Below are 14,942 nucleotides of genomic sequence, written 5' to 3'. Positions count from 1 at the left end.
TCAGAGCATCAGAGTAATTTGTTATTTTCTAAAAGGGTTAATGCAAAAGGCACTGTAAGACTTGTTTTCCATTGGGGTAAAATAGTGTCAACACTTATTTTGAAGCTTCCTCGCAAGCATATTAGACTGAATGAGATTACAAGTATTAAACGTACTACACTTTTGGAAGGTTTTATTTGCTTTTGATAATACTACCCTTATTATGTTTGTCATTAACTATTTATCTGGTTTTATTAAAATGGAGAAATTCCAAAATCTAGTGCCATGTTCTAGAAATTGCAGCAATGTTTTTTTCCCTTTTTAATCTGTAAAAGTTGACTATGTTTAAAAATATCATTGGGTCACAGAGGAAGATCTCATGTTCAGAAAGAATGTTTTCATCAAATTGACTTATGCTCATTGATTTCTAAAGCATCAATTTTGAGAATTTGGCAGTTCTCCATAATTTCTTCCTGAGGAAGCTAATTCATTCAGTTGCTCAAGCTGGCAGCATTTGACTGCTCCTTCCAAAATAAAATATGAAAAATTCGTTTGAATCCGTCGATAAAGTATGAGCTGTATTTTGGTTAGAAATTGAAGCCAATGCATAGTTTATGTTATTAATTACCTGAGAGTTGAAAATTTCCTTTTGTTTTGTCATTCTTGACTGTGTATATTCATGAATTTCTTTACCCATATTAATTTGTAGAATTTAGTATATTTTGTTCATTTCTATTGTTTTGTTATGAATCATAATTATTCTACATGCATTTTTAACCTAATTTGAGTTTTTAGAGCTTCATTATTATTCAAAGATAAAACAAACATGATAAATCTTATAGATTTACAGAAAACATCTTAGAACTTGTAGGTAGAACTTGCAGGTAGTTATGATTATTCAACTTCCCAATTTGAAACATGATGTCAGCCATCCATCAGCACTCATTTTATGTCTCATTTTCACACACTTGCAGGTAAGGATTTTGTATTCTTTTTATTTCTTGGTTGTAGCTCAGTGTGCTGAATCTTATAAGACAAAAATTCTGTAAACATAGACCATACTCTAATTCCAAATGATCTGTCTTGCTAATATACACCAACTCTTGGGGAAATAAAAATACACTATATTAGAATTTATGCATGATTAAAATAATCTCTTTACTTTTCATCAATTCACTGTTTACTACTCAAAAAGTATTAATTTTACATAGAGGAAACATTACACTAATGTATTATTCAAGACTTTGGGTTGTAAGCAATAGAAACTAAACTCAAAGTAGCTTAAGCAAAAGAGTATCTCCCTGAAAGCTCTGGTCAAAATGTCCTGAGGGTTACTCTTGTTGAGTTCATGTACCAAACCTTGAACTAGCTCATCACAGAAGAAGAAATATTGTGATTGGCCAAATATGTTCAGAGAGATTGGTAGGTGAATGAAGATTAACTTTTTTTTCCGAAACATATTTCCCTAAGAGAGAATCTGATAACATCCTATTACTTAAGTAGTAAAAAGTGATGTTGGACTAGAAGAAAACAACCACTCTCCATCAAATAGAGTTGTACAAAAGTAAAAACAAAAACTGATCTTCTAGCACTAAATTACTATGAATTTAGCTTATCTTTAAATTTTTATCCTGACCTATTAAATTCTGTTAGAAATTACTAGTGTCTTATTTTACCTGTAGAAGATTATAGAAAGAATTCAACAATTCTGAAAAACATGGGCTTTTTTAGAATATGTATGGACTTTCTTGATTTTCAAATGGATCAGATCCAAATAATGATGCTACTTTTACAAAAATGCATGAATAGAGAAACAACAGATTAGTGTATTTGATAAAATGTAAAGTAAAAGCATTAACTAGAACGGTGTTTTATGCTATTTTGCTTTTCCGTATTTCTCTCAATTTATCTCCTATTTCCATTTTTCTCACTTTTTTTCCCCTTCTCTAACAGTGTTCTTTGTGCTATTACATCTGGAAAGAATCGTTCAATAGGAAATGTAAAATAGGCTTTTAAAAGTAGAGGTTAATGTAAATTATCCTTTTAGGTTGCTTCTGTTTTTTTCTAGTTAATTATTGTTAGATATTCTATGTTTGTGCTATAAAGCTATGACATCATAGGCTTATATTGTAGAAGATTTAAAATTAAAGTCTTACATAAAAAGAATGACCTAAATAAATGTACTTTAATGAAGAAATTATTTAGGAAAATGTGGGATATATAAGCCAGATGAATCACTTAAGAAAGCATTACTAACTATAGCAATAATCTGAAAGACTCTTTAGCTGGACTTAAATGATGATGAGAAAATAATTTTCTGAAAATTACTGAATCTAATCTTTAAAGAAAACTATACAACATGTTGTAAGCCTATAAAACAAATAGCATCAAATATAATATTCAATGCATTCTGAAGGATATATAGCAGATTCTGGTATCAGTCTCTAATACAGTATCTCAGTGAAAGTATGGTAATACTATTTCTTCAGTAGTGTGGTTAGTAGAACAGTAACTGTGTTGATCTTGTCCATTTTCTTATGACTTATTCTTTTCTCATGACTTATTCTTTTCTCATGACAACTTTTCTACAGTAACATGTCTTCTTCCAGCTTTAGGGCCTTTATTACTGCTACCTTTTTTTTTTTTTTAAATGTAATTGTTAACTTCAGCAACAGCTGTGCGGCAGTATAGCTCTGTCACTGAAACCTAAGCGCTCTGCATCTATGTGCGTTGGGGGTGGGGGTCTTCATTCACTTTCCAGAATAAGAAAAAGAGTTTCTGCTGGCAACTGATTTGTATGTATGTGTGTGCATTTGAAGAAAAAAGGTTAAAAGTCCTTTAGTAGCAATTAGTCTAACATGAAAGCAGTTTCTCCACTTATGCAATACCTTGGCACTTTTTGTGTAACACCATACAACGTCTCCCAGGCAATGGTGTTTTGGAACACTACTATTTCAATATTTAATATTCCAAATCTGCATGTGCTGGTAACACTGTATACCTTATTTAGTTTTCTGCCCTTACATTGCCCCCATCCTCCAGGCACTTTTTGGGACATTCTTCACTAACTTTTAGGAGGAGGATGGTTGGAGAATAGTACACAAGCATTAGAAAAAAGATGTGAATTTCTGGAGCATCCTCCAATGGATTTTACTAAGTGCTGTAAATTCCTTGAAATATTGCACAGAATTTAACAATTATGTACATTAATGATTAATTCACAGATTCTTAAATGGGCCCTTGACCCATAAAGGATTAGAGACTCCTTAAAAAATGTCTTTAAAAAAATTTTTTTTAATTTTACTTTAAGTTCTAGGGTACATGCGCACAATGTGCAGGTTTGTTACATACATATGCATGTGCCATGTTGGTGTGCTGCACCCAGTAACTAATCATTTACATTAGGTATATCTCCTAATGCTATCCCTCCCCCTCCCCCCACCCCACAACAGGCCCTGGTGTGTGATGTTCCCCTTCCTGTGTCCATGTGTTCTCATTGTTCAGTTCCCACCTATGAGTGAGAACATGAGGTGTTTGGATTTTTTCCTTGTGATAGTTTGCTGAGAATGATGCTTTCCAGCTTCATCCATGTCCCTGCAAAGGACTGAACTCATCCTTTTTTATGGCTGCATAGTATTCCATGGTGTATTTTTGCCACATTTTTTAAATCAAAACCACAATGAAATACCATCTCACACCAGTTAGAAAGGTGATCATTAAAAAGTCAGGAAACAACAGGTGCTGGAGAGGATGTGGAGAAATAGGAACACTTTTACACTGTTGGTGGGACTGTAAACTAGTTCAACCATTGTGGAAGACAGTGTGGAGATTCCTCAAGGATCTAGAACTAGAAATACCATTTGACCCAGCAATCCCATTACCAGGTATATACCCAAAGGATTTATAAATCATGCTGCTATAAAGACACATGAACACGTATGTTTATTGTGGCACTATTCACAATAGCAAAGACTTGGAACCAACCCAAATGTCCATCAATGATAGATTGGATTAAAAAATAAGTCTTTATTCCTAAAGTTTGATGTTTTGAATCAGTCCTATATTGGTTAACTAGAAGGTGCCTTGAAATAACCACACTAAGAAATCAACTTCTTGATCTAATTTTTTGGTTTATTATCAAGACTTTATGTATTGATAATAATTATGATTTTCCTCATTTCTAGCCAAAAATTTCTCAGTATCTATGTTATGAATGATAGTTTCTCTTTTATGTCATAAAGAAAGGAATTTCATTACCTTGAAGATATGTCTAGCCACATTTCTATTCTAATGTTATCAGTGTTTTCAGTTTTGATCTTGTGGATTTGAATGCAGATTTTTGAGAATTTTAGTTTCATTTTACTGTGTTGTGTTGTGATATTCTAGAGATTTCACTGCAGTGTGAGCCTGTCTTGACCTCCACCAAAATCTTATTCCATTAAAAAAAGATCAAGCCATTCTTTTTACTAACATGGGGATCACCACATGGTGCTAAAAAGAAATCAGATTCAATTCCCACATGAATATTTTTCTTCCTCTTAAGATAATATTACTTACATAGCACTCAGTTAAAGTGCTTCACTAGGCTCATTTATTATTCATAATGTTCTCTGTTGTTAAGAGGGTCTGACATGCTGGGGCTTCACCTCAGGGAAATGGTCCCATAGAAAAATGAAACTAATGATTCTGAATAATTGACCTTAATAGATAAATTGGAATTACAGTGTAGACTTTTCCTCAGCTCTTGGATGACTCCAAATTCTCTATCTTCTCTCTCCTCACAGATATTATCCTTCAAGTGTATCTGAAATTTGGCTTCATTAAAATGTATCAAATTAAAATAAATATACTTTCCACTCGATAAGGAGGAAAATAAACATCTTTTGCCTGAGCTCAAGATGATTCTACTACATTTACTGGAAATTCAGAAGTGGTGATTCAAAATATCACAGTCCAAAAGAAATTTCCAACTTGGGGCTGAGTTTAAAAACTGATTCAACTAACTGCTTAGTAACCATTGCTAACTGATCAGTGGTATCTGTTAAATAAAATCAAAGAGGTGTTATATATATAATTACATAATATAAAAACTAAAGTTTAAAACGAAGTGTATTTTTTATGTGTTCCTAGCAACGTCTTTTTTCTATTTTTAAATTATGAAATACTTTATTGACAAATACAAATTGTGTATACTCAAGGCATACAACATGATGATTTGATACATGTATACATTGGGGAATCATCATTATAGCTGTGTGACATCAGACAAGTTACATTACCTCGCCATCTCCTTATGTTTAGGGATAATGATCTGCCCTGTATGATAATCAGAAGGAAGAGCATACGATGAAATTGCTTTGCAAACTGAAGCACATTACAAATTTTAGTCTTAACTAATTTTATATATACACACACATGCATATATATATGTTTATAAGTTTATGTGAGAGTGTGTGTATATATGTATAAATTTGAGACTAGTGCAAAGGGGAAAAATTTCTCTCATAGATAATTTAGTGGTGGGTGTAACTCAGCCAGATTAGTAATCCTGCTTCAACTATGGAGTAGCTGGAAGGATGAAATCTTTTAGGGTTTTCTTAGAAAAGAAAGTTCATTTCACAGACAAGGTAGCTGGGAAGCCGAGCCTGAAGAATTCATTTCTGTTCCCCTTCCCTCTCTGGACATGATTCCATGGCAAGGGATATCCTTGGGAATTATTTCATCCACAGAAAAGCACAATGATCAAAACCATTTCTATGGTTTTTCTGGTCCTGATCATGAGAAAAACCTTTAAAAGACTAACTTTTTAAAAAATTTGTAACTTACCTTTTCTCATTGCTTCTTCATGAATAGGAAAATCAATATTTTATTCAACCTATTTTTTTAGTTGTAAATATAATCACTTGATGGGTTTTTCCTGGTCACTACATAGACAAAAGCAATTCAGTGAGCCAGTAGTATTGCAGTAAAAAAAAAATTTAATGAATGCAAAGCTTGCCATGTGGAAGATGGAGTTTATTGTTAGTCAAATTAGCCTCCCTGAGAACTCAGAGGCTAAGGTTTTTATGGATAATTTGGTGAGCAGGGGACTAGAGAATGGGTGCTGCTGCTTGGTTGGGGATGAAATCATAGGGGTATGGAAAATGATCCTCATATGCTGAGTTCACTTTTGGGTGGGGGCCACAGGACTGGACGAGTTGTGAGTCGTGAGTCATGGTCCAAGTGGGATTAGTCTGTTGCTAGAGTGCAAAAATCTGAAAATCATCTCAAAGAGCAATCTTAGGTTCTATAATAGTGATGTTATCTACAGAAGCAATTGAGGAAATCACAAATCTTGTGACCTCTGGCCACGGGACTCTTGAGCAGTAAAGGGGGATTATAGAAACTATGCCTACATTTTAGCAGAATTCAGACCCCTCCTATACTCTTAATCTCCTGGCCTTCCATTTGTTTTATAAAGATAGTTTTCCATCCCTGAGCAAGAAGGGGGTTAGTTTTAGGGAGGGACTATTATCATCCTTGTTTCAAAGTTAAGCCACAAACTAAAATCCTCCCATGTTTAGCTTGGCCTACACCCAGGAATGAGTGAAGACAGCCAGCCTGTGAGGCTGGAAGCAAGATGGAGTCAGCCACGCTACATTTCTCTTGCTGTCATAATCTTTGCAAAGCAGTTTCATAATTAACGAATTTTTCTATAAGCAGATTAAGTGTTTTAAATGAATGCTACTCTCCTACCTTTATTATAGGCTTTCTGTTTATTCTTCATATTTAAAACATTACAATTTTGGTAGGAATAAAGACTTAACAGATGAAGGTGGATGTTTGAATTCAGGTAATTCCACGTAGGTTTAATGTTTCACTATCTAAAAAGTAAAGAGCAGATTTCTGACTCAAACCATTGAAATGTAGGTGACATGTGTAATTTTAATTTTTATATAAATTACGGTGTATAATATGTGAGTTACGTTGGTTTAAAGGTAGTGAGAAAACCTTTTAATAACATATTCTAGAATTTTGCACTTGCTCTGCATCTTTTCTCCCTTGTGAATAAAGCCAACTCAGCATTCTTGCTCTCACACAGATGCTCTCTCTCTGCACACATATATACCTGTGTGTGTATATATATATATATATGGTGTATATATATATATATGATGTGTGTGTATATATATATATATGATGTGTGTGTATATATATATGGTGTGTATATATATATGGTGTGTGTGTATATATATATATATGTATATATACACACACACCTTATATATACACCTTATTTATAAGGCTGGTATTCTAAGGAATATAAATATATAACTATATATATAATATACTTACATTATATATATTATTATATATAGTTAAATATAACTATATCATTATATATAGTTACATACATATTATATATAATGTGTAATATATATTATATATAGTTACAGTTTATATTTAGTCCAAATCCAATGAGCAAGAAGAAAACCCCTAAAATTACCTATATATACATATATATATGTATGTAATTTATAGACTGATCTAGGTCAGATTATTAGATACACACCTTAGATTCCAATGTGTTCAAAAATTTCCTTTTAAAATTGTAATAACAGCCAACTCACTTTCTCAGGTTATTCTCTCATTGTTTCTTCTTTTGTTCTTCAAATTTCCATAAAGCACATAGTTGATTTCTCTTTTTCTCTGATTTACATAATTTTTTCTGGTCTGGAAAAATGCCAGACCGTTAAAGAATAAGGCGAAAACCCATTGAGCTTATATCATTTGGCAGTCAGAAAGCACAAAACTTTTAGAACTAAGTATTTGGTCTGAAAAGAACACACTCGGATCCAAATCTGCACATAAACCTGGAGGAGTAAATGAATTGATTTTTATTTTCTAACAATATACTGCGTATTCAAAGCCTCATCATTAGCGGAGAGTGAAACTTAAAAGAGGATCCTTCCTTTATCCCCAAATAATAAATGTGGTTACACAAGAATGTTAATGTAAGGGATGTTTCTTTTTCTTTTCAGGTGGTGATAATTGGGAAAGAAAAAAGAAACGTAAATCCATTTAGTAATAGGAACCACCTTCCATGGCAAACTAATTGCATGTAATTATCTCTTTCTTTTCAGTTTCCAGATTTGATTTTATGTAAATCAGATGACTGTCAAACAAAGAGTCTCATGGTAGTAGTAAAAAAAAAACTTCTTTAAGATTCTTTCTAGAGTAATTGTATATATATATATATATCAAATTAAATATATATATAAATATACGCTTTAATTCTGATGTTTAACCTCCTCTTTGTGGTTGCCTTCTGTGACTTGGGCAGGTTTTATTTTAACACTTCTGTATTTCAGTTGGCCCTTGTAAGTGAAATAGATAATTTCCAGATGAATACATAATAAGAAGTAATTTAGTATTTGTTTGAACTGCTGTTTCTTATTTCCAACTTTCAGGATAATACTAGCTCTATGCATGTGTTGAAACTTCACTTCTCAGCTTCCCAGAACAGACATGCTCCCAAGCATTCTGTCTAACTGTAAGTCTGATTACAAGTGAACTTGTACCAGATACATAAAGTCTCTGAGTATTGGTTCAGAAAATATAATTTGCATCCATATGTAGCTAGAGATACCCTTCAAATACTGAAAAAGTATCTGGGTCCTAGAGTGTAGTCTGGCCTCTTTTGTACCCAAGATCAATATCACTTTTTTCTCTGGGTCAGTCCAGGCCCAACTGGGTAGAGATTTCCAACTCTGTTCTTATTAATATTCATATACAAAAATAGTTGCTTGTTTATGTAGAAATTACACGTACATATACATAGTTTTAATTATAGCTTCATTAAGGCATGATTTACATACCAAGAATTTTATACTTTTAAAGTGAATGATGAAGAGGTTTGTAGTATAATATATTGCAGTTGTGTGATCATCACTACTATCTAATACCAGAACATTTTTATCACCCCCGAAAAGAGGTTATTTCCATTTCAATCACTCCCCATTTCCCTTTCTATACAGGCCCTTGGCAGCCTTTAGTCTACTTTCTGTCTGTATAGATTTGCCTATTCTGGACGTTTTATGTAAATGGAAACATGTAATATGTGTGTGGTCTTTTCTTATTCAAATATGTACTTTTTAACTAGATGAGAGACCGTTTTGAAACTTCTCCCAGAATGAATGATTCCAGGAGGAAGTCTAGAGATAATAGGCTTCTAAAATCATTAGAAAATGTTTCCTATGGATACAGTTGCAAAAGTTTACTAAGATTTATGTACAAGAGTATTCTTTGTATCTTTCTGTGTAGTATCAAAATCATCATCAACAACAAAAACCTAAAGTTGCTTTCAATAGCATACAGATTAGAGTTATATATCTGCACAATTTCATGTGGAACAATCCTCAAAAGACTGATCTAGGTCACTATAAAAACAGATGGGATAATCTCTAAAACAGATTTTCATAAAAGTAGAGAACAGGATGCTTAATATAAAATCTTACTATGTGAAATCATAATTGATATTTATTTTCTAACAATGTGCTGCATATCCAAAGCCTCATCATTAGTGGACAGTGAATATATGTGTGCATTCAGTTATGGTGATTCTCCATGCCCAGAGTCACTTGAAACTGCAGACAATGATTTCTCTTGAGGAAAAGGATGAGGGAGTGTAAGGAGAGACAGATTTTCACTTTTCATTTTCTATCTTTTGGGTATAGTTTCTATTTTTCTAATCTAATATGTGTATTTCTCACTTTTTTTGTCTGCTAACAAATATAAACAGAATTATCTGAGTAGTTAAGTTTATTTTCTGCATAATAAAAAAGTTATATTGAAAAGAGATCTATATACCAAAACAATAAAAATAAAAACAAACAAACAAACAAAAAACCATGGGGTAAAGCCTGACTGAAAGCTGGCATCATAAGCAAGAAAATTACATAAGAAAGATAACATAGCAATGTCCTGATGGCTAGCCTCATCATAGTGGTATCCAAATAAAATAGCTGAACTCAAAGACCTGCTCATGGCAAAATTCCAGGGTTGTTTTAGGAGTTGAAATTCCTCTTTGGAGTTGACTAGAATCCTTAGACCCTGGCCTGCGTCCTGCCTGGCTTGTGTCTCAATAGCCTATGGCTAATATCTGGGGGGTAATTTAGAAACTGTGCAACTTAATTGAACTCAGCAAAGCCAGGCACCTGCTAAAACTGAAGTTTTTAATGTTCTCTGAGGGTTTTCAAATCGAAAGCCTGAGAGAGGAAAATGGCACTCTAGTGGAGGATTCTGTGCCAGAAAATCATGCCCCCCTCCTGTACCATAGTTAATCTGACTCTAAAGCATTTGTCATTCAGTATTTGTGTTGGCCCATTTGATGCTGTGGCCACCGCCCTCAATCCAGAGTTGATAAGAAGCACCCAGCCGACTGTCCTGATTATGGTTGGTGCTCTGGGGACTCTCTCCAAACTCTGGTTAGACCAATGGTCACAGGTCTCCTAGAAGGGATGTATAGAACTAAGCTAACATTATGGGTTTGTGAAGGTGGGTGAGAGGAAATTGGGACTAACTATAATTTAGATATGGTTAATTTCTGTGGCTGTGATGGCCGAGTGGTTAAGGCGTTGGACTCAATATGGTTAATTTCTGTGCAGCATCACGAACCTTACCCAGGAAAAACCTATTTCCTACTCTTTGCTATCTAATTGTGCAAACTCATTAATGTTAATACATTAGAGCAGTGGTGCTCCACTTTGTGATTTTGCACTCCACCCAGACTCCCCAGGGGACAGTTGGCACTGTCTGGTTTTGATTGTAGCTACAGGCAGGTGCTACTGGCATCTAGTACAGAGAGGTCAGGGATTCTGCTAAAATCCTGCAATACACAGACAACCCTGGCACAGAAGGAATTATCTGGCTTGAAATGTCAAGAGTGCCACAGTTGAGAAATATGATATAGAGATTTGCATATTCAGTAAGTCTTCTGAAAACCCTGCTTGAATTATCACTTGGAAATCTCTCAGCCAAAATCTAGATTTTTTTTTTTTTTTTTTGGTGGAATATCCTCTAGAGTGTAATCTCACCAGTCATACCTTAGCAAGTCTGAGAAAATGTTTCTTTTTACTCGGCTAATGTGGCTGTATACTCAGAGGGGATCTTCTGGGCTATGACCAATACTCACTCAGGACTTCAAAGAGAATTAATCATGTTGTCTAAATTTGCCAGAGAAGAGAGCAGCAGAATAGGACATGAACAGTTTATCTCTACCTAATACTTTAGAATCTGTGATACTTATCTGTATTCCTTCTACCTCAACCAGTGTCTGTATTTCAGTCTCACTTTTCTTCTTCTTTTTTATGGTACTTAAAAAAATTCTGGAATCTCTTTTCTTTTACCTCTCTCTTCCCCGTCAGTCTGAGTTTTTCTCCTTTATTTTTTTTTTTTTTTGCCTCTTTTGTCTTTTCCATTTCTCTTTTCTCTTCTTCTGATTTTCTCATATAGTATTCCTCCCTCCTTACATGTTTTTGTCTTGTGTGTTAACCTCTCTCCATGTGTATCTTTCCTCATCGTTTTCCTTCTCTTTTTCATTCTTTCTGTACCCTTCTGTCCTTTTCTTCTTTAGTTTTCTTTCTTTCACGTACTAATAGGGCTAACACATAAACGAAGTATTTGTTTTGCTTGTTGAATACAAATTTTAGCTCTCAATTTATATTCTTTCTAAAAGAAAAAAATCAATTTATATTTCTTTAAATTATAAGATCTTTAAAAATCTATCATAAATATCACTATATTTCACTGTCTCCAGTATGAAGCAATGTAGCATGGGCCCTTGTATAGGACACATAGGTTTTACCTTATAAACACTTAATGAATTTAATTAAATATTTTTTATTGGTGTACTGATTTCCACCCCATCACCAATTTTACCTCTTAATTTTAACACACATGCCCACACCCCACATGCAGGCACACTAAGATACTAAAAGGGTGCACTAATGATGGTGTTGTTAGGCCCTATTTAGACTTAGTGATGAAATCATCATGGGTAGGAAACCTTTTTTTCTGCCTCAAATGATAACAAAGGCTAGCTGACCATTTCTCCTATGTATTGAGCTACCATTGGCTGCAGATTTCTTGAACTGGCCTCAGCTTTGATCTCAAATCCTGAGGGACGTTATAGGCTGAAGCCTTTCAACCTTCATTGTCCTCAAACAGTTTCTAAATGGTGGCAAGTGCCTAAATGCTGAGAATGTGTTTAAAGTTTTGAAGTGTATTTCACCTTCTCCATAAAGGCAAAGACAAACAATGACTTGAAAGGTGACTTTCTAGCAGGCATGCATCTCCCAGACTGTGGTTACTCTGCAAATTGTCTGGATCATACTGTGTAGTGCTCCAGGGTTATACATGTACTCATGACTCAAGAGCTATTGTTGACCTTTTATTGGTTGAAAACTCATTACGTTTAAAATAGGTTATACTTTGACCATAGTTTAAAAATCTAATAATGTTGTGCTCTTCAATTTTCTTGATGCTTTGCAAACCTCAGCACCTTGAAACTAAAGAAAACTAAAGAAAAAGACAAAGAAGAAAATTACCATCATTCATATTCTCACCACCCAGCACCTTGAAAGCTGATGATTTTTGAGTTGGCTGTTGCAGCTACAAAGATGTCATATGGAAAACATCCATGAGGCCTGTATTTAATCCAACTCCAGTTTCAGCAGCACTGACATATGTTGTCGCTCTCAGGCTCCTAGATGGTTAAACTTACTGGGGTTACAATTTCTAAAAATTAAATGGGGGAAAATGCCATGTAGGGATGACCTTTTGAAAGAAATGTTCCATGTCTGAGACCTAAAGTAACTGATAGAGTGCATGGAGCCATAGAAGTCTGACAAGAAAGCATTAAAAGGCATCCCTGCTGAACAAGGAATCTCTTTCTCTTTCTGTTTTTTTCCTTTTGTGTTGCTAATTGGTGACTTTCTCTATTGTTTTAAAAGAAATCTTCTTATGGCCATAGAATTTGAAGCATTGCTATTCGTGATTAGACAGAATCTGACAGCAGGTATATTCAGAACACGGGGCACATTATGAAGGTAACAAGAACTACTCTCTTTTAAATTTATATATTACCCAGGCAATTTACTTTACGAAAATATGCAATCTATTTTTCTACTATGATTCTTTTAAAAAACTTTACTTCAGACACTTTCCCAGCCTGAACTAAGTGTTCCATATTTTAAAGCTTCTCATCTCTCCACCTTCTCACCCAAGGCCCCCTCTGGAACACTAATGGCAGTTTTTGTTCCACTTTAGATAATGAGCATGATAAGCTGCAGGTTTCAAGAGGATTTGTGCTCTTGGTTGACAAAAACAATGAAAAGGAACCTGGACTCATTCCTGGTTTCCGTGTAACTATTTCCTGGAAAGTTTACCATGTAGCCATTAGCTTTTCTCAGAGAGAAATGAACAGAAATTCCTAGTCAGTATAGTTTAGGCATATTAAATAATATTTTAAATGAAATGATTTGCTTCCCTTTTCAGGGATTTTAAAAAAAAAGCAGCTCAGCTATTAGTCTGGTTGACTAGTTCAGAATTAGGATCCTATTACCAAAACAGAGGCAATACAGACCATTTGGGTGACAGTGGCTAATAGCGCACATGTACCTCTTGGAGCAAGCCAGACAGACAGATCCAGCAACCTTTGTTCCCCATGCAGATTTTCTGTCTATCACCACTCCTCAAAGAGCAAAACTATTTCTCAAAGATTTCTGACTCTGACCTAATTCAGTGTTGAAAAGGGATAGGGAGAATGCTCTTAGATCCTTTGTGGTAGTTCCTGGTGGGTACACCTCTGTCCTCCAGAAGCTTATTTATCTACCAGACTGCCTGTTACTCCATTTTTTAAAACATTGTCATATTTAATGTTCCTCGGTATTTAACACTGTTACTTTATTTAAATCCTTTTTTTTTTTTGCAAAGTAAAGAAAAAGACAAAGAAGAAAATTACCATCATTCATATTCTCACCACCCAGTAATAACTTGCCTTTTGAGAAAAAAAAGTTATATTGTTATTTATAAAAATAATTTATGCTCATTGTAGAGAATTTAAACAGTACAGAAATGTACAAAATAAAATTAAGAAAAAAGCAATCCCACTATTTGAAAATAAACCTCATTACCCTAGGCAAACATTATATAATACATAATTCAGATAAATAATAGAAAAATAATTTTAGGACTATTGAACGGTTCTGTAGAAACTGAAAAATAAAATAAGATTGATTTTACTTTTACTTGAAATCAACAAGAAAAAGAGACTAAAATGAAATTTAAAGAATTGATGAATCTCAAATAAATTTACAACAAAGGATTTAAAAGAAATTCTCCTTAAGGAAAGAATTATGAAAATAATTACAATTTTTGAGTTATATTTTTAAAAGAACATGTTTATAATTGAAAACAATTGAAGCCATGCCGTGAAAGAGGAGAATTTAGCATTTTTGACACATCTTCTCAGATTTCCTATCCTTATATTCTGGTTCTTATCACTTAAACAATTGATTTTGAATTTTCTAGGATTATAGAATTCACATCTAGTTTTGCAGTCATAATTCTCTTGTTATTCGGTAATTTTATGTCTAAATGGGTCAGCTTCACGCACACAAATATTTTTGTTTGTTCCTTTTCTCTGCTCAATTCCATTTATTCAGAGTAATGCCTGGAACATAGTAAGCACTCAATATATATTCAGTGGGATTTTATTTATTTGAAGAATATTTTTTAAGTGTCTATATTTTTATAGAATGAGTTTAGTGTTCACTTCTATGTCTCTTAATATAATATCTCTATTTCTCAGGTATGAATATTAATTCCAATCTAAAATTGGCTGGTTTTATAATTTTTTTCTCTACGAGGAGTATAGGTAGCAAATTTCTGAAAATTTTTTTTTTGTGTTTAGTAATGACTTC

This window comes from Pongo pygmaeus, chromosome 2 (genome assembly GCF_028885625.2).
Source record: "Pongo pygmaeus isolate AG05252 chromosome 2, NHGRI_mPonPyg2-v2.0_pri, whole genome shotgun sequence".
Lineage (NCBI taxonomy): Eukaryota > Metazoa > Chordata > Mammalia > Primates > Hominidae > Pongo > Pongo pygmaeus.
Note: the sequence above shows the minus strand (reverse complement) of the source record.